The sequence below is a fragment of the Pelophylax lessonae genome (genome assembly GCF_965119305.1).
Source record: "Pelophylax lessonae genome assembly, chromosome: 12".
Classification (NCBI taxonomy): domain Eukaryota; kingdom Metazoa; phylum Chordata; class Amphibia; order Anura; family Ranidae; genus Pelophylax; species Pelophylax lessonae.
The window spans coordinates 142,682,811-142,709,793 of NC_138779.1; positions in this window are offsets into that span (position 1 = coordinate 142,682,811).

The window sequence follows — 26,983 nt, forward strand, 5'->3', positions numbered from 1 at the left end:
AAAAGAATATTTTTTACATTTTGTGGATAGCATATGGAAGGGTTAACACCCCTGTACCATTTGTTTTGCTGTCTGTACCCCTGTTCAAAAGATTTGACCTCACTTTCTGTCCCTATGACAATTGGATTTTGAAAATTTTGGGTTGTTGTGGAAACAAGGATTGGTGAGAAACCTTTAGTGGAGACACATTATTCTCATGATAACTCTCACAGGAGTGAATTTCCCTTCCTAGGGGGAGATTTCTCCTCGCTTCCTGTTGTCTCCCTCTGTTTGTAGGAGTTGTTTGTAAGTCAGATGTTTGTAACCCGGGGACCACCTGTAGTTGCAGAAATGTTAAACTGCAATAACACTATTTGAAACTCCCTCTCCCTGTCTTCTACCAGCAGCTAAATATCTCTCCGGGGCTCCTGAACTGCTTGCATCTATAGTAAACTAGACAGCCACCTGCTTTTTTGCCTCCTCCTTTACTTTCACCTACTCAGAGGGGTTCCAGTGAGCTGAGAAGGCTGTGTAGCTGCAGCACTAAGTGGACTGTTGCAGTGTAATGTGGCTGCTGTAGTATATTGGCACCAAACCTTTTGCAATGTGGCAGGGCACACCACAGCCAACTTGGCATCTTTCATGTCTCCAGCTAAATTATTATTTTTTTCTACCAGTGGCATTAAGGCATTCCTGAAGCAATGACCTACTGTATTTGCATGCTGCTATATATTTACTGCGAACACTCTCCACAGCAGTGCAGCGCAAGCCATTCTAAACTTGGTGCATGGAGATTAGGCTGGGTTTGCCTACGTCATGGTATAGGTAAACTCTTGGAATATTGGAGGGTATTATGGTGGTAGTGTGAAGGGTTTTGTTTTGTTTTTTCTTTTTTTGTTATTTTTTTATAGATTTCATTTACCAGTTTTTCTTATTAGCACCATCAGGCTCCAACACTGTGAGTCTCCCAACATCAATCACAAGATGAATTGGCCCTCATAAGAAGGTCCTTTCCCTCCCATCAGTCACATGTATCTAACAATAGTAATAGTGTAATATTTACATTTTTCTATCATAATTATTTATTAATTATCTGCTTGCTGCCAAATCATGTATAGTACATGTATATGATTGACTGCAAGTGTTTATATGGGGGTTATGGCTGCAGCTGTTAACCATAACCCCGAATTGTTTTTTAGAGCCAGCAATGTTCTACAAAATAAAACCAATACTAGCAGCTAATTAGCCTCTGGATTGATTTTACAGACGGCAGAAGAGGGTCCCCCTCCACCGCACTCTGGTGCCACTTTGGGCTTGATCCTGAGGTTATGCCAGAGGTGACCAGATTGACTCCGATCACCTCTATGGTCTAAGCCCTTCCTCTGAGATGTGGGTAAATAATGTAAGTTTAGGGAATAAGGCAGATATAGTCACCCATCACACAAAAATAAAATAACAAAAAAGACAGATTATGAATGATGGATGGATGTCTATAGTGCAAAGCAACTATAGCCATGTTGTTGTTATGTGACTATAAGTTTTTTCAAAATGTTGATGGAGATTTACATTGTTTAATCTGTATATATATATATATATATATATATATATATATATATATATATATATATATATATATATATATATATTTTTTTTTTTTTTTTAGAATTGGAACAAGATGCGTGTTTATTTACACTGAATGTGAAGATATCCCTGGGGCGGCTTAGCAATGATAGCAATGACTGGGGCTATAGTGGGATTTTTTTTGTCTATTGAGTGGTCCCATGTATGGCAATACACCTGGGAGCTCAAGATAATATTATTTGAGCTGTCCCAGGGAGGTGGAGTTTTGGTGGTGGAGTATGGGGACCATTTAGCATATTGGGTTTTTCCAAGTGTAATGTGGAGAAGTGAGAGTGATGATACTGTAGTGATCCATGCAGCTCCTATTTATTTATAGTTTCATATTCAGGAATCTTTTTGCATGGCCAGGGTTTCTTCTATATGTAGCACTACTCCCATGGGAGCTGCTGTGTGTGGGTTCCCCTGGGTTACCATTAGCAACAGTAGACCATTCTGGCATTTTTCCAAGTGTTTTACCTCAGACAGGGACCAGTCCAGTTTCTTTGGTTTTTATGTTTTATTAGGAACTTGAATAGGAGGATGGATGGGTGGGATACTCCAATTAAACTGAACTAGGCACAATATGCTGAGACGATATAGAAAATGCTGATTGACGCCGGTTAATGCTGACTGATGCTGGTTAACGCTGACTGACACTGGTTAAACGCTGTTTGAGCTAGTCATGGCTAGGCTTCTTACTTTACTTTTCCGTTGACTGTGAAAGAGTCCTTTTAGCTTCCTAAGGCAGTGTTTCTCAACTCCGGTCCTCAGGGCACACTAACAGGCCAGGTTTGCAAGAAAACTCAAATATATCACAGGTGATATCATTTGTGGCTCAGTGATTGCAGTATTCTAGTCTGCATCCCCCCAAGGTAATACTTAAAATCTGGCCTCAGTGGCCTGTTAGTGTGCCCTGAGGACCGGAGTTGGGAAACACTGTCCTAAGGTACTCCTTTCCTGTGGTAGCTGTCCTGTATAGTAGACTGCACTGCTGAGCAACTTCAGGGCCCTTCCTGGTGCCCCCTTTTACCCTCTAATCTTCAGGGTTTAACAACTTGGCACCCACTTTACTGTGACACTCTGGGTTAGCTGACTTCTGGATCCCCTTGACCCCTCTGGAGTGGTCCCCTCTCTTTTAGGCCAACCCCTGGGCAGATGCTTGAGTACTTATGATACTGTTTTTCCAGAAGTATTCTGCCCAGCAACTCCACTTGGTCAGCACACTGGATTCTTCTGCAACACAGCTCAACCCTTGGTCCCTAGGCCGACTGCCTGGACCACCTTCCTCAGCAACAGGAGGAGTCCTGGGACCTGGCTTCCCACCCAAAGACGCCCTGTCACACGCCCCCTCTGGATTTATTCCCAATCCCAGGATGCATTGCAGCAATGCCCACCCACTGGGACAGTCATAAAACCTGGTGTGCTATTGGCTAGGTTTCCTCCACTGTCCAACAAGGTCCCTCATTGGATACAGTGGGGAGACTCCCCAGACTCAACAGGTCACACCTGGAAGTACGTGATAGGCTAACTAACAGATTAGACCCTCCTGATAAGCAAAACAGGGTCACATATATGCTTTACCTAGCACCTACCTAGGAGGGTGCTACGTGCTACACATATAATAGATACTGTTTACCATTGCCAGCCAATCTGAAGGTTTTAGCAAGAGCAACAATTCTAACATCAGGCCTCCTTTATAACTCTAAACTGGTAACCTGTAAAAACGTTTAAAGCGTCTCCAATGGAGATTTTTAAGTATCCTAGTTTGTCGCAATTTCAAAGTGTTAGGTATCTATTTGCTCAGTGTAACATATTCAAAAAATTGGATTATATATTGTGTTTTTTTGCATTAAAATTCATTTTAAGTTTATTTATTTTTTGTTTTTTTAAATCGTACCCTGTGACATAAAAAAATTGCAATGATCACCATCCTTTTCTCTAGGGCCTCTGCTAGAAAAAAATAATGTCTGGGGGTTTTAAGAAACTAGCAAAAAATACTGCTTTTTACATGTAAATATGTTTTATGGGTATTCTCTTTCCTAAAAAACACAGTTTTATTTAAGGAGTCCTGCAATAAAAACAAAGTTCTCCCGTGTGCATATTGATTAAGTTTGATATGTTCATAACAGAATTCCGTGTACAGTGAATAGCCTAAACTTCCATTAGGATCTCAAATAAATAACCAAAGGCAGAACAAAATAATAGAAATGGGTGTTTAATTTTTACTTAATTACAATATTTAACTAAACCATTTATATATCCACGTTAATTATTTAAAGGTTTAAGTGATAATTTAAAGGCTGTTAAGTAAAGCTGTAATGGGTGTGCTTCTTTATATGATGATGGTACAACATAAGCTGATTTCCCTAGCATGAGTTGTGCACAGGTTTTCTCTATGTGGCTGCATGCGGCAGAACCCCCACTTAGACCTTCTGAATTATTACTACAAAGAGGAGAGTCCTGGCTGCAGTTTCTCACTTACCTGAGAGCAAATAAATGGGCACTGTGTGATCCGCTTCTATTAACATTTAAAAACAATTACACTCTGGGAGAGGCAGCTTGCGCTAGCACTGAGAGCTGTCATTATGCAGCAGAGTGAAGAAATAAGGCCATTAAGCTTGCAAGATAACGAGTTGTATTTGTATTGCTCCTAAATGATTTTGCTTTTTGGCTAATGTTTTCCACCTGTAGTGATGGAACTTAAGTTACACTGCTTGGGGCCATCCAAAAATACTATTCACTCTGTGTATCTTTGCTATACAAATATGACTTTAATGGTTTGGTTGCAATATCAAAAAATTCAAATATGTTCTGAAATACATGTGTGACACCTGTCTAAAGCTACTGTACATCAAAATAATATCCAGCTTTATAAAGAGTCAGACTTTATATAGTGGACTGCAAGTTGACTGCCCCTCAAAAGGGCAGGAGGATTTTTCCTGACTGCCCGCCTAACTGCTTCAGGGCGGCCCTCCTGAGCGAATCGATGTAGGTATATGTCGGTGGCGTGCCTGCAGCTAGGGGGCGAGCGTGCGCCGCTGATGGCACACTCCTGCCCCCACTCGGCAGCGGGGATGCCGATGCAGGGGGCAGGTGGCTCCGGTTGCCGTCTGATACCCTGGAATGATCACAGAGTGCCTGTGATCCTTCTATATAGGAACACAGGTCTCTGTAATCATTTCACAAGCCCCGCCCCTATACATTTAGAAACACACCCCTAGGAACACATTTAACCCCCTGATCACTTACTGTGCTAACCCCTTCCCTGCCAGTGTCATTATTACAGTAACAGTGCATATTTTTAGCACTGATTACTGTAATAATGTCCCTGGCCCCCCCAAAAGTGTCAAAAATGTCAGTCAGGGGTTTGATCTGTCTGCTGCAATGTCGCAGTTCCCGTAGTTAGTAGATGCAATAACGTTTGCACAAACCAATCAAAATACGCTTATTGGGATTTTATTTTACCAAAAATATGTAACAGAAAACCAATTGGCCTAAAATGTTAAACAGTTTGGATTTTTAAATTGTTTGGGGGGGGGGGGTGTTATGTAGCAGAATGTGAAAAATAATTTTTTTGCTTATGGCGTAAAAAATACAAATTACACAAGTGATCAAATACCACCAAAAGAAAGCTCTATTTGTGAGGAAAAAAAGGACATCAATTTTATTGGGGTACAGCGTCACACGCCTGCGCAATTGTCCGTTAAAGTAATGCAGTGCCAAATCTCAAAATATGGCTTGGTCATTAAGGGGGAAAATTTTCAGGTCCAGAATTGGTTAAATCTGGATAAGCTATCGTGCATTTTTTGTTTTTCTTCTCTGCACAGAAGGGTCTAACCCTGACCCATCCTCTGATTGGCTGTTGCTAGTCAAAGTTTCATACAGATCAATCCTTCCAACTCTAATCTTCAGCATTTGATAGACATGGCTGATATGGGAGACAGCCCCAGGCGCTGACCACAAGGGAAAAGTTCTGAAGGAGGCTGCATCTGTAAGTTGTTCCTAGACGACAGAATGTGTTCAAGTTTATGTGTGGGAAATCTGCCTGCATTTGGTTTGCAATCAGTTTTGAGAATCTTGCTCAAAGTTCAAAGGTAAGAAAACTTTGCAGTGTACCTGTCTGAAGTCTATGCAAAGCAAATATTATCATTCCTATCTGGCCATTTGTAGGGATAATAGGCAAGCTATTGTCAAACAAAATGAATGTAAAAACAGGTAGAGCTATGGGGGCCATGGATCAATGTCAGAATTAAAACAATAAAAATAAATAAGAAATAACAGTATCTCTCACTTTACAAAAATAGGCAGTTTTCCCTTATAGCTCCTACTTTGTCTAGGCTAAAAAAAAAACATGAAAATATTGGAAATGAGCAAAAACTCTTGCATATGGAAACAAACAAAAGTAAATAACTAGCTAGTATGTCTTTTTAAAGTTTGGTTAACTTTGTAATACATTTCATACATTTTGCATTTAAATAAGAATATAGTTGTTATTAGAGTAAACAGCAATTAAAGCACCATTTAATGATATACTATTATATATATCATTTAACAAAATGGAAGTGGAATAAATAAAAATTTGTAAAATGGCAGTGATTTTTGCTGAACACCACAATCATTATTTTTCAGAGTGAATTCCATTAACAGATCCCCTTAACTTGTTGTACCACTGTTCTAGAATAAAAGGCAAAAGTAGTGAAGCAAGGAAAAAAATCTATATTTAGGATGAGTTTCAGAAACCTTTTTCTTCCAGGATAATATCAGGGGCCGCAGGTTCTGGGGAATTGTGAATTTCTGTCATCTGTAAACTAGGTGAGTAGCAAAATGGCTGAAGTCATTTCAAAGATTCCAAAGTCTACAGCTATTAAAATGAATGATTCTTTTGAATTCGCAGTCAGCAACAAACTAAAAGCAGAAAAAGAGGGAAATGGAAAGAAAAGGGACCACAAGAAAATGTGTGAATTTAACAAAAAGATAATGCATACCCCATTCTGGGAAGAAGGATTGCAAAGTTAACTCTTTTAAATTTTCAATTGTTACACTTTAAAAAAAAAAAAAGAATTGTGCTGCCTGATGACATTTAAAGGAAGAAATATAAATTAACCAATTGTTTGCCAGAGATAGGAATGGACCTAGTAAACATTATTCTCTTTTTCCATTAATAAAAATAAGCGTGCAGAACAAAGATAAGATATGAAGAGGAATGCCAGCAAAGAACAATTTTGTATTTTACATAACCCTGAGTCAAAAGTCTTAAATTTGGTTCTTAAAGCCAAGCATAAAGCACAATGAATAGTACTGGCTCCCTTCCCTACTCGTAGCCTCTACAGATGCATCCAACTTTATTTATCAAATCCTCAAAGACTACATAAAATATTTCCAGGTATACATTTCCTACAGAACTAATTTTGGCACATTGTTATGTAGTTATTGCCTGCAAATGAAGTAAATCTCATTAAATGGAAATGTATTTTCAAAGTGTGAAATAAATGAAACAGAAAAATGGCTTAGAACAGGATAAAAAAGTTTTTATTTAAAAAGTATTAAAGTTTGTGCTGCCTGTTATAAAAGCCTGGGTAAACAGCAGTTAAGAGAATCCATAGTGTTTTATGTATTTTCTTTTTATATTCAGTGATAAAAATACATTTTTTTTATTTTAGGAAGGTAAATAAGAAATATTGCTTATGAAGGAATCATATCTACCACTTGAAGCTGATAAGTGGAAATCCTTACCAAAGTTGCATGCTCTATAAAGTTTCACAGAAAATTGCGGTTCTACAAATGACAGGCCTAAAAAGCAGACAACATTTTCTTTGTAAAAAGACAGTAGAGTTGTAAAAGAATACAGAAATGGCAAAATCATGGTACCCTTGCAAGGGCCATCCATAACAATTGTGCATTTGTGGTCTGCTTAGTTCCAGGTCACTGAATGAGAATGAATTAAAGACAGATATTTAAAAAATTAATCCAGTTATGCATTTACGTAAGTAGATTAAATATACAGTGCATTGCGAAAGTATTCGGTCCCCTTGAACTTTTTGACCTTTTGCCACATTTCAGGCTTCAAACATAAAGATATAAAACTGTAATTTTTTGTGAAGAATCAACAACAAGTGGGACACAATCATGAAGAGGAACGAAATTTATTAGATATTTCAAACTTTTTTAACAAATAAAAAACTGAAAAATTAGACGTGCAAAACTATTCAGCCCCCTTAAGTTAATACTTTGTAGTGCCACCTTTTGCTGCGATTACAGCTGTAATTTTTGCCCATTCCTCCTTGCAAAACAGCTTAAGCTCAGTGAGGTTGGATGGAGAGCGTTTGTGAACAGCAGTTTTTAGTTCTTTCCACAGATTCTTGATTGGATTCAGGTCTGGACTTTGACTTGGCCATTCTAACACCTGGATATGTTTATTTGTGAACCATTCCATTGTAGATTTTGCTTTATGTTTTGGATCATTGTCTTGTTGGAAGACAAATCTCCATCCCAGTCTCAGGTCTTTTGCAGACTCCACCAGGTTTTCTTCCAGAATGGGCCTGTATTTGGCTCCATCCATCTTCCCATCAATTTTAACTATCTTCCCTGTCCCTGCTGAAGAAAAGCAGGCCCAAACCATGATGCTGCCACCACCATGTTTGACAGTGGGGATGGGGTGTTCAGGGTGATGAGCTGTGTAGCTTTTACGCCAAACATAATGTTTTGCATTGTTGCCAAAAAGTTCGATTTTGGTTTCATCTGACCAGAGCACCTTCTTCCACATGTTTGCTGTGTCTCCCAGGTGGCTTGTGGTAAACTTTAAATGACACTTTTTATGGATATCTTTAAGAAATGGCTTTCTTCTTGCCACTCTTCCATAAAGGCCAGATTTGTGCAGTATACGACTGATTGTTGTCCTATGGACAGAGACTCCCACCTCAGCTGTAGATCTCTGCAGTTCATCCAGAGTGATCATGGGCCTCTTGGCTGCATCTCTGATCAGTCTTCTCCTTGTATGAGCTGAAAGTTTAGAGGGACGGCCAGGTCTTCGTAGATTTGCAGTGGTCTGATACTCCTTCCGTTTCAATATTATCGCTTGCACAGTGCTCCTTGGGATGTTTAAAGCTTGGGAAATCTTTTTGTACCCAAATCCGGCTTTAAATTTCTCCACAACAGTATCTCGGACCTGCCTGGTGTGTTCCTTGTTCTTCATGATGCTCTCTGCACTTTAAACTGACTTCTGAGACTATGACAGTGCAGGTGCATTTATACGGAGACTTGATTACACACAGGTGGATTCTATTTATCATCATTAGTAATTTAGGTCAACATTGGATCATTCAGAGATCCTCACTGAACTTCTGGAGAGAGTTTGCTGCACTGAAAGTAAAGGGGCTGAATAATTTTGCACGCCCAATTTTTCAGTTTTTTATTTGTTAACAAAGTTTGAAATATCCAATAAATTTTGTTCCACTTCATGATTGTGTCCCACTTGTTGTTGATTCTTTACAAAAATAGATATAAAAATTACAGTTTTATATCTTTATCTTTGAAGCCTGATATGTGGCAAAAGGTTGAATAGTTCAAGGGGGCCGAATACTTTCCCAATGCACTGTATTTTACATACATCTAGTATAAATACTCATATTCAGTTGGATTTTAAACTTTTGAAATCCCCATGTGCAGTAACAGTCTCTGGGACAGGGAAAGAAAGCATTTGAGGCCAATCAGGAATTCTGCATGTATGTGCTGACAAAGAACATACTCTACAAGGAGGCTGGTGGAGGGCTCTGTGGAGTGGGCCAGATGTGACATCACACAACAAAAGGAGAGAACAGACTAATGACTTCATTAGTCTGTTGCTGTTGTACAGTGGCTGGGCAAATAGCCTGGCTAGGCCACATAATAGGATGGAGAGATTAGGAAGTATTTATCTTTAAATAGATATTAGAGTGTATTATTTTGGAGACAATAGCTACAAATATTGTACAGTTGCTGGACAGTATGTAAGTAGCTTGGTTAATCTTTAACATAACAGAAAGAGACTAGGCAAATTTTAATCTGAAATAGAATTTAGATTGCATTATCGGAGAGACATAAGTGACAAATATTGTATAGTTGCTGAACATTACGTTAGCAGCTTATTCAGGCAGCGATACAAGAGGGAGAACAAAGCAGGTAGCATAGAATATTATCTGAAAGACAATAAACATAAATTATTTTTTTTTATTCTTATATAGCACCCTAAAAGGTAGGTGCTAGATAAAGTGTGGTAGGCCTTGTCTGCTTATCAGCAGGGCCATGATTTTCAGCTAGGTTGTCATGGTTCCCAGGTGTGGCTGTTGAGACTAGGGAGTCTCCCCACTGGGCTGAATGAGGGCTCTCATTTGACAGTGGAGGAAACCCGGCCAATGGCACACCCAGGCTTGTATCTACCCCAGAAAGGCAGATTCTGCTGCACAGCATTCTGGGAGTGGGTATAAGTTTGAGGGGAGCACATGACGCAGCGTCTTTGGCGGGAAGCAGAGTCCCAAGAGGGAGAGCATGGCTGTCTCTCCTCCTGTCAAGAGAAATTGGGTGTCCCAGGTGGTTGGCATGAGGGGACAGAGGGCTGAGCTGAGCTGCAGAGAGGATCCGGTGTCTAGAGGACCAGCGGAGCTGAGAGGGGTCGAGTTTCAGGAAAGCATTCCCAGTCGTGAGTACTGAAAACTGCCCCTGGGGGTCTGCCTAGTGAGAGGGGGCCCCTCTGGAGAAGGTCAGAGGGATCTAGCTAGCCAGTGCAGAAGCAAAAGGAAAGGGGGTGCCAGTGTTGACCCTGAAGAGTAGAGAGGGTGCCAGTGGTTGGGCTCTGAAGTGTTAAGTGTACAGCATGCAGTGTACAGTAGAGTAAAGGGGGTGCCAGCGGTTGGGCCCTAAAGTGTCAAGTGTACAGCGTGCAGTGTTGAGAAATGCAGCAGAAGCCGTTTACAAAGGCTGCCTCAGTCAGGAAGGATTGGAGGGAGCAGTGCTAGACTTTTGAGCTAACCAGAGTGTCAGAAGTCAGTCTTCAGTACAGTGCTTGACTTTTGAGCTAACCAGAAGTGTCAGAAGTTCACAGACAGGAAGTCAGTTTCACAAGCACCGACAAGCACCGATGGGCATTGACCGGCATTCAGCCAACGTCAAGGCAGTGTCAGTAGGCATTTTTCTTCAAGAGTCCCAATTTGTACCTAGTTGAGCCAGAGGAGTATCCCACTCATTCCCTTCTCCCATTCTCATACAAAATAAACAAAACAAAACAAAGATGCCAGACTGTTTGTTGTCTCAAACTAGGGATGGCCTTGCGGTTTGCCTGGCGGTTGGTTCGTGGCAAATTTTGCTTGTTCGCAGCCCGTCAATTTTGCAAACACATGGCGTTGTTTGCGGTGGCCATATTAGTTTACATTGGGGAGAACTTTGACCCATGACACAGCTGTCAGGTGAAACGGGACAGCCAATTGAAACATTTCAGCACATGGACATGCCCCCTATCTTATAAATAGACCAGAGCTGGTGGTCATTTCACATTCTGCTTTTTGTCAGCGTAGGGAGAGGTTGGCAAATGCATAAGGGACAGATTGCCAGTGACACAAATAGCTCTGTTAAGATCCACAAAAGCCCTTTTTAGGCTGGTATTTGTTATAGGTCTACAGTCTCTTTTCAGTGTAGGGACAGGTATGCTGTGTTCATCAGGGACAGATCGTCAGTGACACAAATCGCTCTGTTAAGATCCACAAAAGTCCTTTTAAGGGCTGCTATTTGGTATAGGTCTGCAGTCTCTTTAAAGTTTTGGGACAGTTATGCAGTGTGCACCAGGGACAGATCGTCAGTGACACAAATCGCTCTGTTAAGGTCCACAAAAGTCATTTTAAGGGCTGCTATTTGGTATAGGTGTGCAGTGCACTCTATAGGGGTGTAATCCACGTATAATATACTTATATACAATATAGAAAGCATATTATAGTGGATTTGTATAGTGCACTGTGCAGCATTGTGACTGGTGTGGTAAGCATTGCTGCAGCAATACTACAAACAGTGACAAAAGCACTTTTAATTTATTATAACTGGTGTGATAGACCAGTGGCCCCCAATATCACATATTGAAGTGGGGTGTTATTTAACAGTATACTTTTCTAAGAGTGTATTGTAGTCCGGCAAACAATTTGGCCTCTTTTGCTGCGTTAACTGTGCTACACACAGTGCCAAACTCACTGCCCAATTTTTTGTACAACTGGTGTGATAGACCATTGACCCCCAATACCACATATTGAAGTGGGGTGTTATCTGAGTATACTTTCATACGTGTATTTGTGTCCTGCAACAATATTGCCTCTTTTTCTATGTTAACTATGATACACACAGTGCCAAACTCCCTGGTCAATTTTTTGAACAACTGGTGTGATAAACCAGTGGCCCCCTAATACCACATATTGAAGTGGGGTGTTATCTGAGTATACTTTCATAAGTGTATTTGTGTCCTGCAACAATATTGCCTCTTTTGCTGTGTTAGCTCTGATACACACAGTGCCAAACTCACTGGCCAATTTTTGAACAACTGAAGTGGGGTATTATTTAACAGTATACATTTCTAAGAGTGTATTTTAGTCCTGCAAAAATTTTTCTGTGTTAACTGTGCTACACACAGTAACAACAGTTACTGGTAAATTATTTGTACAACTGGTGTGATAAACCTATGGCCCCCAATACCACAGATTGAAGCGGGGTGTTATATACCTTTTTTCCAGAGATACTGCGTATCTCTAGAGACTTTCGTCACAGGGTAATTTAAAAAAATGACAGGCAGAGGAAGAGGCAGGCCCTTCCGCAGGGGTGGTAGGGGTAGGGCAGGAGCAGTAGGCCGGAGCCAAAGTGTGAAGTTTCAGAAGGTGCGTTCGATTACGTCAAAGGAAGCACCAGACTTGGTTGAGTGGCTCACTCAGCCTTCCTCTTCTGCACCCTCCTCATCCTCTCCATCTGCACCCTCTTCACTCTCTGCTGTGTGCACCCCCAAAGACACCACCACCACCAAATACCCTCCGCTTGAGTCACTGGAATTATTTTCCGATCCATCACAAGACATTTGCGATGTGAAGCCATTGTTGGCATCGGATCAGGAAGAGGAGGTAGCAACAGCCGCCACTCAGCAGTATGATGACAGTACCCAGATCAGCCCAAGGAGGTTGGTTCCGCTGTTGCTGCCTACTCTGAGATCTCGAATGTTAGTGGTGGTGAAGTTGACATGGATGATGTGTCTATGTACATCACTTGGGTGGCCAAGAGAGGAAGAGGAGGGGAGTTCAGAGGGAGAGATGGACCAGCATATAGGGAGGAGAAGCAGGGCAAACTTGCATTGCACAAGAGGTACAAAGCAGACTGCAAATGTATCAGGAGCGAGCCATCAATCATGTACAGTCACATCTGGCGCTCCCAGGATGCCGACACATGGCTCCGCAGTGTGGACTTTTTTGAATGTGTCCATTGCTGACAACAGTGTTGCCATCTGCAGCCTTTGCAGTCAACGCATAAGTCGCGGTAAGACCAACACTCACCTAGGGACGACCGCCTTAAGAAGTCACCTGAACTCCCATCACCGAGAGAAACACAGTCAGAACCCACAAAGCCACACTCCAGGCTCTCCCCGTCCAGCCTCTTCTCCTTCTCTTCTCTCCTCACAATTGTCCTCCACTCCACCTTCTATGATGCCGTCGTCACATTGTTATGGAAAAAGGCAGGCTTCTGTGGCCCAAATATTGGAGTGGAAAAAAATTATGACGCCGGATAGCCCTCTTGCCCAACATTTGACTGCTGGCTTGTCAAAACTGATGGCCCGCTAACTACTGTCATATCAACTGGTGGACTCTGAGGCCTTTTCGTAAATTTGTGGCCATTGGAACACCACAATGGAAGGTCCCAGGCAGGAAATATTTCTCGCAGAAGGGCATTCCAGAGCTCTATGGCCATGTTCAGCGGGAAGTGAATATATCTCTGGCACACAGTGTTGGTACCAAGATACATCTGACCACAGACACATGGTCTGCCCACTGGGTGAACCTTCTGATGGCCATCAAGCATGTAACCCGTGTAGATTTTGTTGTACCGCAACGGATTGCATGCAGGCCTGCCTCTTCTTCTCCTCCTCCTCCTCCATCCTCCCTCTCCTCCTCGGCTGACTCCTCCTTTTCCGCTGCGCCGCCCAAGATCCCCAGAACCTATTCCACATGCCAGGGGAGATGTTGCCATGCTGTGCTGCATCTGTTGTGCCTGGAAGCCAAGAGCCACACTGGTACTGCACTCCTTTCAGCTTTGCGTTCATAGACACATCAGTGGCTGACACCGCTCAATTTGACAGTTGGTAAAGTGGTGTGCGACAACGGTGCCAATCTGCTGAGCGTGCTGAAACAGGGCAAAATAACACACGTGCCATGCATGGCACACGTCCTGAACTTGGTCATGCAGCAATTTGTTGCCAAATACCCTAGGGTTCAGGACGTCTTGCGGCAGGCCAGGTAAATCTCGGGCCATTTCAGAAGATCTTACACAGCCATGGCTCGCCTTGCTGACATTCAGCGGCGACACAACCAGCCCGTCAGGCGTCTTATTTGTGACTGCCCGATGCGATGGAACTCAACGTTGCATATGCTTGATAGGCTGCTCCAGCAGAAATGAGTTGTTAACGACTACCTGTATGTATTCTGCGGCAGGACAGGTTCTGGGGAGCTTGGGTTTTTTTCACCTCGCCAGTGGCTGCTCATTCTTGACGCATGCAGACTTCTGCGGCCATTTGTTGAGATCACCAAACTGGTCAGTCACAGGAAATGTTACCACCATCACAGAGGGCAGTCAAAATGCAGCACTTCCAGGCCTTGCTGCGAGAAATGCTGCATTCTGCTTTTGCGTGCGCTGGCAGAGGAATTTCCAGTCACAGAGCGGGTAGCAATCCAACAGCGCCTGCAAGAAGAGGGCGGTTTGAAGATGTGTTGGTCACTTCAGATTTGAGATCCTTCTTTCAGCCGACCCATCGGCAGCTGTACTCCGGATCCAGCATGAGGGAATGCCTAGACCGACAGGTGTCTGAATACATTGGGTTAACGGTTTAATGTGGGCTACGTCAGTAGGCTCTTTACCGAGATCGGAGATGCGATGTGTAAGAGTGACACGTCGCATCACTGATCGCCGCTCTGGGCACCCCCCGTCATATGACGTCCAGTCAGCATAATGCAACCACCTTCCCGCCGTCATTTGCCTATAGGGCGGGCGGGAAGTGGTTAACCACTTCACGACCGAACCTTTTTCTAAAACTTGTTTACAAGTTCAAATCTGTTTTTTTTGGTAGAAAATTACTTAGAACCCCCAAACATTATATTTTTTTTAGCAGAGACCCTAGAGACTAAAATGAAGATCATTGCAATATTTTCTATCCCACCGTATTTGCGCAGCGGTCTTACAAAAGCAATTTTTTTGGAAAAAATACAGTTTTTTGAGTTAGAAAATAAGAGAACAGTAAAGATAGCCCAATTTTTTTCTATAATGTGAAAGATAAGGTTAGGTCGAGTAAATAGATACCCAACATGTCAGGCTTCAAAATTGCACACGTTTGTGGAATGGCAACAAATATTGTTACTTAAAAATCCCCATAGGCGACACTTTAAACATTTTTACAGGTTACCAGTTTATAGTTACAGATTATTACAAATTATAGTTCTCACTCTAAGGATTGCTGTGATACCTCGCATGTGTGGTTTGAACATGTTTACATATGTGGGCATGACTTGCGTATGCGCTCTCTTCTGTGCGCGAGTTAGCAGGGACAGGGTGCTTTCAATTATTTTTTCCTATTTATTTTATCTATTATTTTTTACTTTTACACTGTTTTTTTTTTTTTAAATGTTTTTTTTTTTTTTTTTATTTCTTTATTAAATTTTCCAGGTAAAAAATTATTTACAACACTCCAATCGCTGGAGAATTTTTTCATATACATTTTACACATATTACCTTTTATCCCTTTTTTTTCCCCCCTCCCTTCCTTATCCCTCCCCCCCCCGTCTCTTCTTATCATTCGACTCCTATTATTTCTCTGTATTCCCTTGTGTCCTTAAACTCTTGCCACTCATCCCAAATCTCCTCTTCATTCCCCTGTTCCTCCTCCTCCCAGGTCCTCAGCTGCTCCAACTTTCTTATTTTCTCTACTTTTAACAGCCAATCTTTCCTGGAGGGGGCCTCTTCTTTTTGCCAATTAAAGGGAATCAAGCTCTTAGCTGAGTTTAATAAGTGAGGGAGTAATGTTTTTTTATATTGCTTCACTGACATATGGGTTCCATGAAACATGCATTTCCAAGGATCCAAGGGAATATCTATTTTAGTAATTTTACTTATTAATTCTATAACTTCACTCCAGAATACTTTAATTTTTGGGCACTCCCACCATATATTGGCTATAGTCCCTACCATCTGACATCCCCTCCAGCAAAGTCTTGAACTCTCCACCTGAATTCTCCCCATCTTATCAGGAGTGTTGTACCACCTTGTGATCAATTTATAGTTCATCTCCTCTGTGTTGGTGTCTATCGCGGATTTATGTACTAATTGAAGGCTCTTATCCCACTGTTTGTTGTTACTACACGGGCCGAGGTCTCTTTCCCATTTTTCTTTTAATGATATTCCTCTCTCTTTTGTTATTGTTAACAGTATTTTATACACATTCGAAATATTATTTATTATCTTATCCTTAAGACATAATTGCTCAAAAGGGCGGAGGTCGTTTATATCTCTCAATGGCTGTGGTAGTGACAATGTGAAGTGCTTTAGTTGGATATACCTCCACTCATTTATCTTCCAGTTTTCTTTCCTTTGTTTCAGCTCCGCCAAGGTTATAATTTTCCCCTTCTCTACTATATCCCCTAATTGTGCTTCTCCTTCTTCTATCCATTTACCTAATTCCTTCTCTTCCCCTGGTGCAAAAAAATTTGTGCCCTGTAACGGGATCAGTGGTGAATTGTGTTTCCAATTTTCTTTTTTATGTATATTATCCCAAACCTTAATAGCATGTCTTGTGATTATATGCGTGTTAGTGTCCAGATTTCTGAACCTCTCAGGTATCCATATAACTTTTGCTAGGTGTGTTCCACTCATCGTGCTTTCTATTACAACCCAATTTCTATCATTATTTTTTTTTGTCCATTCTATCACCCTTGTGAGTATTGCTGCAAAATAATAATTTTTAAAGTCGGGTAGGGCTAATCCCCCTTGTCCCTTACCTTTACATAGTGTAGTGTACTTTACCCTTGGCTTTTTGTATTTCCAAATAAAGCGGGATATTAATCTTTTAAGTGTTTTAAAAAATACTTGAGGTAATGAAATCGGAATCATCTGGAATTTATATATAATTTTGGGCAGGATTATCATTTTTATCGTATTTATTCTCCCTATCCAGGAAAAGATTCTCGGGGATAATCTATTTAATTCTGATCTTACTTCATTCAGAAGTTCTAGAAAATTTGTTTTGTAGAGTTTTTCTGGAGTTGGGGTTAATTTTATCCCTAAATATTTAATCTCATCTTTTCTCCAGTTGAACTGAAATTCTTTTTTTAACATCTCCTCTTCTTGTTTAGGGATATTAATATTTAATATTTCTGATTTTTTTTGATTAATTTTTAAATTGGATAGTTCTCCATATTGTTTCATTATTTTAATTATGTTGGGCAAAGTGATCCTCGGATTACTTATGTAAAGCAGGATATCATCTGCAAAGGCAGATACCTTATGCTCCACTTGTCCCACCTTTATGCCCCCGATGTCCACACTATTTCTAATAGTTGCCAGTAGTGATTCCAAAGATAAGACAAATAACATCGGAGACAAGGGACATCCTTGTCTTGTTCCATTGAGCATTTTAAACGAGTCTGACAAAGTTCCATTGACCTTTACCTTTGCAGTTGGTTGATTATACAAAGTTTTGATCCAGGCCAACATTCTAGGTTTTATTCCCAACTCCACTAGGGTGTTTATCATGAACTCCCAGTCTACCCTGTCAAATGCTTTTTCCGCATCTATTGACAGGAGTAGACTGGGAGCTCTGCTTTTTACCATATGGTCTATCAACAGTATAGTTTTTATCCCATTGTCCCGTCCCTGTCTCCCCGGGATGAATCCTACTTGATCATTGTGTATCCACTCCCCCATTAGGTTCTTCATTCTAGTGGCCAAAATTTTTGTGAATAATTTAGTATCAACATTAAGTAGGGAGATTGGTCTAAAACTAGAACATAGTAACGGGTCTTTTCCCTCTTTCCGTATAACTGTGATTGATGCTGACAGGGCCTCTCTACTCATCTCGTACTGAGTCCCTATTCCGTTTATATATTCTTTAAATCTTGGGATTAAAATGTCCTTAAATTTTTTATAATAACCTATGGTAAACCCATCCGGTCCTGGGCTTTTACCTAGGCTCGTTTCTTTAATGGCTCTCTCTATTTCTTGTTCTGAGATTGGTCTTTCTAAGAATGTTAACTTTTCCTCATCTATCTTTGTCAGTCCTGCGTCTACAAGGTATTTTTTGATTTTCTCCCTCCTTTCTGTTTCATTCCCCTGTATCTCACCTTTCTTTACTGCATAAAGATTAGCATAGTAGTTTTGGAATTCTTTGGCTATTCCTGTCGTTGTTTGAATTATTTCCCCATTTTTATTTTTAATTTTATCTACAAAATTTTTTCCTTTCTTCTTTTTCAGGATTTTTGCTAGGTTTTTCCCAACCTTATTACTTTCAATGTATTTTTCTTTTATGCATCTTTTCATTTCCTGCTTTATTTCCTGTTCTAGCAGATCTTTCAATTCTTCTCTCTTCACCTCAAGTAAATTATTTATTAATATATCTTGTGTATTTTTATGTTTTTGCTCTAATTGATGTACTTCTGTCATTAGCCTAATCTTATCTTTTATTCTTTCTTTTTTCCTTTGGGTCCCCTTTGAGATAAATATGCCCCTCATATAAGCCTTATGAGCTTCCCATACTATGTCTTTTGGTGCATCTTTTGTATCGTTTATTTGAAAATAGAATTCCAACTCTTTCACTATTTCTTTTTCCCACTTTTTATCTCCAAAAATCTCCTCATTTATTTTCCAAGCATCCATCCTAGGTCGCTCTTTCGCCATTTTTATTTTTACCATAATGGGGGTATGGTCCGACCAAGTCTTGACCCCAATCTCTGCCTCGCTTACCCTTTCGATCCACCTATGTTCGATTAGTATATAATCCAATCTTGAGTATGTTCCATGTACACTTGAGTAACATGTATAATCTCTATCTTTCGGATGGAGAATTCTCCAAATATCTGCCAGTTGATTTGTAAATAATTTTTCCTTTATTTTCTTTGCCTGTACTTTATTTATCCGTAGGGTTTTTGATGTGGTATCTACTTTAGGGTCAAGGCAGAGATTGAGGTCCCCTGCCAGTATGACTCCCCCTTTTTTAAACTCCATTAATTTTCCCAGTACTTTACCTAGGAAGTCTACTTGTCTCTCATTAGGGCTATATATATTTACTAGGGTCAAATCTTCATCTCCTATTTTTCCTCTTAAAAAGAGGTATCTTCCCTCTGGGTCTACCTTTCTCGACTCTAGAACAAATCCAAGGCCCCTAGAAATGCCAATGGCTACTCCCTTGGACTTCCTCCCGGGTGAGTCCGCGTAATACCAGGTAGGATGGCTCTTAGAATACAATCTGATATTAGATGCATGAGATAAGTGAGTCTCCTGTAAGAATGTCAAATCTGCTTTCAAATAACTAATTTCTTTTAAAAATGTTTTCCTTTTTTCTGGAGAGTTTAAACCTCGGACATTGTAAGATAATATGTTAACTATAACCATTGTTTCTTAATCTTCATTACTGTCTTTCTCTATCATCTCTTCAACTCTAAAGTGGCCATAAAAACTGTTCAACCAACACCAGGGATCCCTAAGAGATGGCATTAATCCCTCTGATTTTTCTTGTCTTGTGGGTTCTCTTAATTCTTGTATTTTCTTATAGGAGACGTTTTGATCTATTGACTTCTTTTTCCCTCTTTCTTCCCCTTTCCTCTTCCCACCCCTACCCTCCCCTCCCCCAACTATTCCCGGTCCCTCCATCAGGGTTGTCGATTCTCCTTCCTCCCTTTCCAATCGACTTGTGGCCGAGGTTGAGCTCTGCTAGTGGTCACCGTTCCCTCCCATCTTCCCTACCATAGGGTCTAATGGTGACGGCCCGCTGATCTCCATAGGGCCACCCGTTTTTTATTCTTACTTGCTCCTCCTCCCCTCCTCCCCTTCTCCCGCCAGCCCTCCCCCCTCCCCCAATCCCCCCGGTCCCCCCAGTCCTTTTTCATCCTTTTGTTTTCATCTTTTTCTTCTGTTTCCACTGATTCAATTCTCCTTCATCATCTTCTTCCTCTGGGCACTCCTGGTCGGTCCAGCCTGGAATATCCATAAGTGGGATTTTTACTGCTTCACAAAAGTCTTTGGTTTCCTCTGGGTATCTAAGGAGTACTGTCAACCCATCTCTTCTCACTCCTAGGCCTGCTGGGAAGTTCCAAAAGTATTGTATATCTTTTTTCTTTAATATTTCTACCATTGGTCTAAGAATGCGTTTTCTGTTAATTGTCTCTTTTGCCAGGTCTGGGAAAATCTGAATGTCCTCCCCGTCATATTTTAATTCCGGTCTACTTCTCATTTTCCCCCAGATCTGGGCCCTTGTCTCGTATTTATGGAATCTTACAATCACATCTCTTGTTTTCTCTTTTGGTAGATTGGTTGGTTTGCGCAACCTATGAATTCTCTAAAACTAAATTTTATCTGTGGTCGCCTTTCCCAGCAGAGGGTTAAATAACTTCTCCAGGGTTTCTTCTAAATTTTCTGTTGGCCCTTTCTCTCTTAATCCTCTTATTCTCAGATTTTTTCTTCGATTTCTATTCTCCTGGTCTTCGATTTTATATAACATATTTCTCTGCTCCATTTTCATTTTTCTCATTTGTTCTTTTAGATTTTTTAGTTCTTTTCCTTGGGACTCCACCTTTTCTTCTGTTTCTTCTACTCTGCCCAGAATATGCCCAAAGTCGACGTGTAATGTAGCCATCTCGGCTTTGATGGATCTTTCAAGGCTGGCAAACATTTCCCGCATTTCTGATTTTGATGGTGGATAATCTTTTTCATTGAATTCATCTTCTCTATTCATGTCTCCATCCTCTATTGTTATACTGCTTTCTCTTGACACTTGTAGGCTTTCTTCTCCACTTACTCCTATATGCTTTTGATTCTTAGTTTTCTTGGTTCCCTCTGTATTTTGTTTGGGTCTAACAGCCGGTTGATCCTCTGGCTGTGTGTTTTGACCTTTTCCCTCAGGTGTCATGTATTTTTTAATTGTTCCTGGGCTTGCTGTGGTTTTTGGAGGCTTCCCTGCTACTTCCTTTGCCGGTTTACCTCTCATTGTGGATTCGGCTCTGGGGAATAAGCCCTCAGTATAGCTTCCTCTTATGTCTCTATTTTCAGTATGAACTAAATATCATATACATTTATTCAGTGATTCAAGTAAGAGAGGTCCCACACTTTTTGCACGACAGTCTCACTAGTTCTTAAGCTATACACTCACGCATGATAATATAGCTGTTCTACCAGGGGAAGCTGTTGTTGAAGTCAAACGTATGAAAATTTTGGTGGTTTCCCCTCTCACTTAAGTACTCAGATTCCCGCACATTTCTCAATGCGCGTAAGTAAGATCTGGGGGGTTTCCGCCCTCACCCAAGTGAGTAGAGTCCCCCACTTTTTCCAGAACCGTTCAACTAGCTCTTAAGCATACACTTGTAAATAAATACTGTAGCAGTGCTTTCTAAGAAAGCTGATATTTGAGATTGGTCATATAAGGATTCTGGGGGGTTTCCCCTCTCATTCAAACAGGCAGAGTCCCGAACCTTTTCAACACAAACCCACCTTCTCTTAGACCTTAAACTCATAGATGACAATATGTCTTTGCTTTCAGAGAGGGCCGGTATATTATATCCAATAAAGGAGGATTCTGGGGGGTTTCCCCCCTCCCTAAGTAAGCAGAGTCCCACACATTTTTTCCAAACAGTCCCGACAATTCTTAAGCTATACACTCATGAAAGATAATCTAGCAGTACTTCCAAGGAGGGCTGATATTGAAATCCTGTGCAATAAAGTCCTGGGGGGTTTCCCCTCTACCATAAGTAAGCAGTGTCCCGCACAATTTTCAGAACCATCCCTCTGACTCATTAAACTGTAAACTCATAAATGAAAATATACAGATGCTTTCACGAAGGGCTGGGAATGAGATCAAGTGTAGTGCAATTCTATAGGGGTTTCCCCTCATACTTTGGTAAACAGATTCCTGCACATTTTTTCTCAACAGTCTCGTTAACTCTTAAGCTATATACCCCTGGGTGATAATTTAGCAGTGCTTCAAGAAAGGCTGATTTTAGGATCCAACGCAGGGGGGTTCTAGGGGATTTCCCCTCTCGCTTAAGTAAGCATAGTCCCGCACTTTCTTCAGATTAGTCCCTCTGTTCTATTAAGCTGCATACTCATAGATGATAATAAGACAGTGCTTTTTAAGAAGAGCTGATGTTGAGAAATAAACGTACAACCTCTCTGGGGGGTTTCCTTCGCACTCAAGCAAGCAGGGTCCCACACCACTTTTCCATCACAGTCACATTAGCTCTTAAGTTATATAAGTAAGCAGAGTCCCACACATTTTTTCCAAACAGTCCCGACAATTCTTAAGCTATACACTCATGAAAGATAATTCAGCAGTACTTTCAAGGAGGGCTGATATTGAGATCATGTGAAATAAAATCCTGGGGGGTTTCCCCTCTACCATAAGTAAGCAGCATCCCGCACAATTTTCAGAACCATCCCTCTGACTCACCAAACTATAAACTCATAGATGAAAATATACTGATACTTTCACGAAGGGCTAGGAATGAAATCAAATGTAGTGCAATTCTATAGGGGTTTCCCCTCATACTTTGGTAAACAGAGTCCTGCACATTTTTTCTCAACAGTCTCATTGACTCTTAAGCTATATACTCCTGGGTGATAATTTAACAGTGCTTCAAGGAAGGCTGATTTTATGATCCAACGCAGGGGGGTTCTAGGGGATTTCCCCTCTCGCTTAAGTAAGCATAGTCCCGCACTTTTTTCAGATTAGTCCCTCTGTTCTATTAAGCTGCATACTTATAGATGATAATAAGACAGTGCTTTTCAAGAAGATCTGATGTTGAGAAATAAATGTACAACCTCTCTGGGGGTTTCCCTCGCACTCAAGCAAGCAAGGTCCCACACCACTTTTCCATCACAGTCACATTAGCTCTTAAGTTATACACTCCAAAATGATGATAGTATTTTTAAGAAAGACTGTTTTGATATCGTTCATATGAAAATTCTGGGGGGTTTCCCCTCTCACCAGTCCCCTTCGGCTAATCTGTGGCGTTCCTTGTAGAGTGGTGTGGTGGGGATGATTACGATGTCCAATGTTGCTGGGTCTCTCCAAGCTGGATCTCTCGGCGGTGTTCACTCCAATCAGACCTTCTCTCCTGATCCTGGACGCCGGCTCTCCCAGCGTCTCAGCCGCCCCTGCACTCGGCGGCCACCTCTCCAATACATAGCCGATTCCAGTCTCCAGGAGGGACCCAGGGTGCTCGTCCTCCCTCCTCCAAGCCTCAGGGAGGGTCGGCAACCAGGACCGGGTCGGGGCCTCCGGGTAGCGGGGAGGGGGGGTAGCGGGATCCAGCTAGGCAGGCATCGAGGCTAGGTGAGAGAGCATTCCCTCACATCTCTCTGGGCGGTGGCTCAGAGACTCAGCAGGCCGTCGGGATCAGCTCCATTAGCAGGCTCCTCCCTCCATAGCCCTGCCTTTTTAAATGTTTTGATCACTTTTATTCCTATTACAAGGAATGTAAACATCATTGTAATAGAAATAAGCATGACAGGACCTCTTTAATGTGAGATATGGGGTCAAAAAGTCCTCAGATCTCACATCTACACTACACATCTACACTAAAGAAAAAAAAAGTAATTTTTTTTTCCATGATGAAAAAAATGGGTTCTTTAAATCCTTTGCTAGGAAGCGACGTATGACGTTTCTCCGGTCCTCCAAGGCCATAGAGTCGAGTGAGGGCCATCTTGCCCTCACTCGACTTCCTGCCTGATGGGACAGTAGACTGAATAATTTTACCCGCTATCAACAGGTTCGGTAAGCAAGGAAAAGGACCGGGAAGCGGCGGTGGGGGGGCACCTCTCCCGCCACCCATAAGGGTGATTCTACAGTGAATCCACCGCTGGGACAACACTCATGTTAAAGTGGACTGCTATTTGCTGCCATAACCCCAGTATTTAACATCAAAGTGCCGATGTAAATACACAGTGGGCGGTCCGTAAGTGGTTTACTTGTAAGCAACAAGTGTCAGAAAAAGGCTTGGTCTTTAGGTGGTTAAACTGACCTAATTTACAGATGGACGTTCATCCCTTTGATCTAAAAGAACCAAATGATACTTTGTTTATAGTTATCTCCCAGCGCTGAGAAACGTTGTTAAACATTTGCCGGAGGCTCCTTTTTTTTTTTGACAGCTGAGTGAGCGGCTCTGCACTGCATACTTTGTGGAAATGCCGGATTAAGATTGTAAGGGCGGTTGAATCAAGATTGCGATTTTTTATAAAGATTAATCATGCAGCTCTAACATACACCTTAACAACAGTTACATTCATTATTTACATGACTATCTTCCACATGCTGGGGGGGGGGGGGGGCACAGATAGCCTTTTAGGCAAAATTCTGGCAGCTAGGAATCTGCCATGGTGATGTAGCACAGAACATAAATTCACAGCAAGGGGCTGAATTCCAGAAGCTGGAATGGTAGAAGCTGCAAATCCAGAAGTTTTGCCATGCTGGCATTAAGACACTAGGCATGGGTTAGATTTGTAATTATTTTTTTCTTCTGCTCCTCTTTTCTGATTGATGTGGCTTATCCTAAGGCTTTGTTCATGGTTTAAATTTTGAAAGAATTTTTGTTTGAAAATCTTAACTACAAATTTTGCACAACTAAAAACGTATTGAAAAAAAAGAAAAAATACAATGAAATGAGAAAAACACATGATATACTAAAATATTTTTTCTATTTTTCAAACACTTGAATATAAAGATTTACACTTAAATACCCTCCCGTATTACTATTATCTAATAGGCCACAATTGCAAATTGAGCACAATAGTGCATATTAGAAGTTTTAGCTCTAATCGTATTCCAAAACAGCACAACTTTACCAATAAATAAAAGCAAAGTTAAGGCAATTTATTTTGGCTTGCCTTTTAGCAAATAGTAGATCATGTTCCCAACAGTGCATGCCACTCACTTCTGTCAAATGCCTGTCTTTTATGCAATTGTGCTATTTTACAATTGCTTGACCTTTTTCAGATTCCTACTTGGGCTTAGACATCTTGCTGTCTGTGTTTAATATTTTTTATTTGCTCTGCTCCAGCAAATATTTTTTTCTAAATGCACATTTTATAAAGCAATGTTTACCATAAAGTTTTCACAGTCAAAATACATTTGAAGTTATATTCAGAGCCACTGTGTTACAAGTGGCATTTTAAAGATTAAAACATTTTAATTTACAAACAAAATCAGTCTATCTGGGCTACTAATCAGTGCAAAACTGTTTGTTAGGCATTTCAGTAGTTAAGATCTCTTTTAGTATGAAGAAGACAATTGCAGTTATAGAGAAAAATATAATTACAATTCATGGAGTAGCTTTAAAGGTAAATTAGTACACATTTTGGTTTTGGGATAAATTATCCATTTCATTTAATCTGCAGTTTGTATTTGCCACTAGAGACTAGCAAACTGATTTAATCTACTTTTTATATGTTAGTTCACTCTTTGTTATACAATCAGCAAAAGTGGAATGTCCTCCACACTCTTGAGAAATCACGGCTGTCTTACTAAAGGAGTTAAGGATGTTCACTCAATAAATTAAGTGAATATTTTCTTCGGTTTTTAATGTGAAATGCTAACTCCTGCTCACATTAAATGCTCAATCATATGCAGATGAAATAGTTAAACAGAAATTTGCTGTTCACATGGTTAGATAACTGAATTAAATATTCACTCAATGTATTCTTAACTCATTTAGTAATCCAGCCTCTTTCCTTTTCCACATCAGGCATTTAGGGCATTTATGGTACAGTGCTATACTGAGATACAGTATGTCCTATGTCCATCGGAGCTTGATGTTTTGAGTAGAGAGTGTCTTCAAAAACACTTTTTCATTCTGAGTACCCATTTGTTAAAATAAATAAAACGATAGTCCATTCAAAAGATTAAATAAGATAATCAGAGTTCCTCAAAATTAGGCATGAGCTTCGAGTTCGAGTCGAAGGTAAGTTCGAGTCGAACATCGCCAATTCGATCGTTCGTCGAATGACGAACAAATGTGCTTCTTCGCTGGAAATTTGAGTTTCCCATAATGCACTGCACGTGTGCCAAACATGCAGCACATTATGTGATTGGCCAAAGCATGCACCAATCAAATTATCTCTGCCATGATTGGACTAAAGGTAGGCTGCCTTTAGCCAATAATGGCTGAGGGGCCAAGTACACGCCCCGCACTACATAAAGGCTGCTCGCGCAGCCGCAGCATGTAGTGTCATTGTGCGGGTGATGAGACAGGGATAGGCATGTGATTCAGGCAGGGAGAGAGTAGTTTTTTTTGGAGTCAGACAGTGCAGATAGACACAGGTTCCTGTGTGGGGTAGGGAGATATTGAATTCTTTACATCATATCAGACAGTATAGCGCAAGTGAGTGAGTAGCAGTGTAGGAAGGGCCAAGGTTCCTGTGTGAGGTAGGGAGAGATGTCTTTCTTTACATCAGATACCAGTCACAGTATTATTCATTGGTCAGTTTCTGCCACATTCTATAATATTCACAGACCTGTAGGAATAGAGGTCACTGCAGATATCAGCCACAGTAACCTTTGCTCAGTTGTGGATCTTTCTATAGGGATCACAGACCTGTAGGAATAGAGATCACTGCAGATATCAGCCACAGTAACCTTTGCTCAGTTGTGGATCTTTCTATAGGGATCACAGACCTGTAGGAATAGAGATCACTGCAGATATCAGCCACAGTAACCATTGCTCAGTTGTGGATATTTCTATAGGGATCTCAGAAGAGGAGGAGGAGGAGGATAAGGATTTCAGCAGCATGGATGTAGAGGAAAAGGATAGCATACAGCAGTCCTCAATGGATGGTTTTGATTCCCCAGAAACCCCAGGAGTAGAGTTGAGCGGACACCTGGATGTCCGTGTTCGGCGGGTTCGGCCGAACTTGGAAAAAAAAAGTCCGGGTC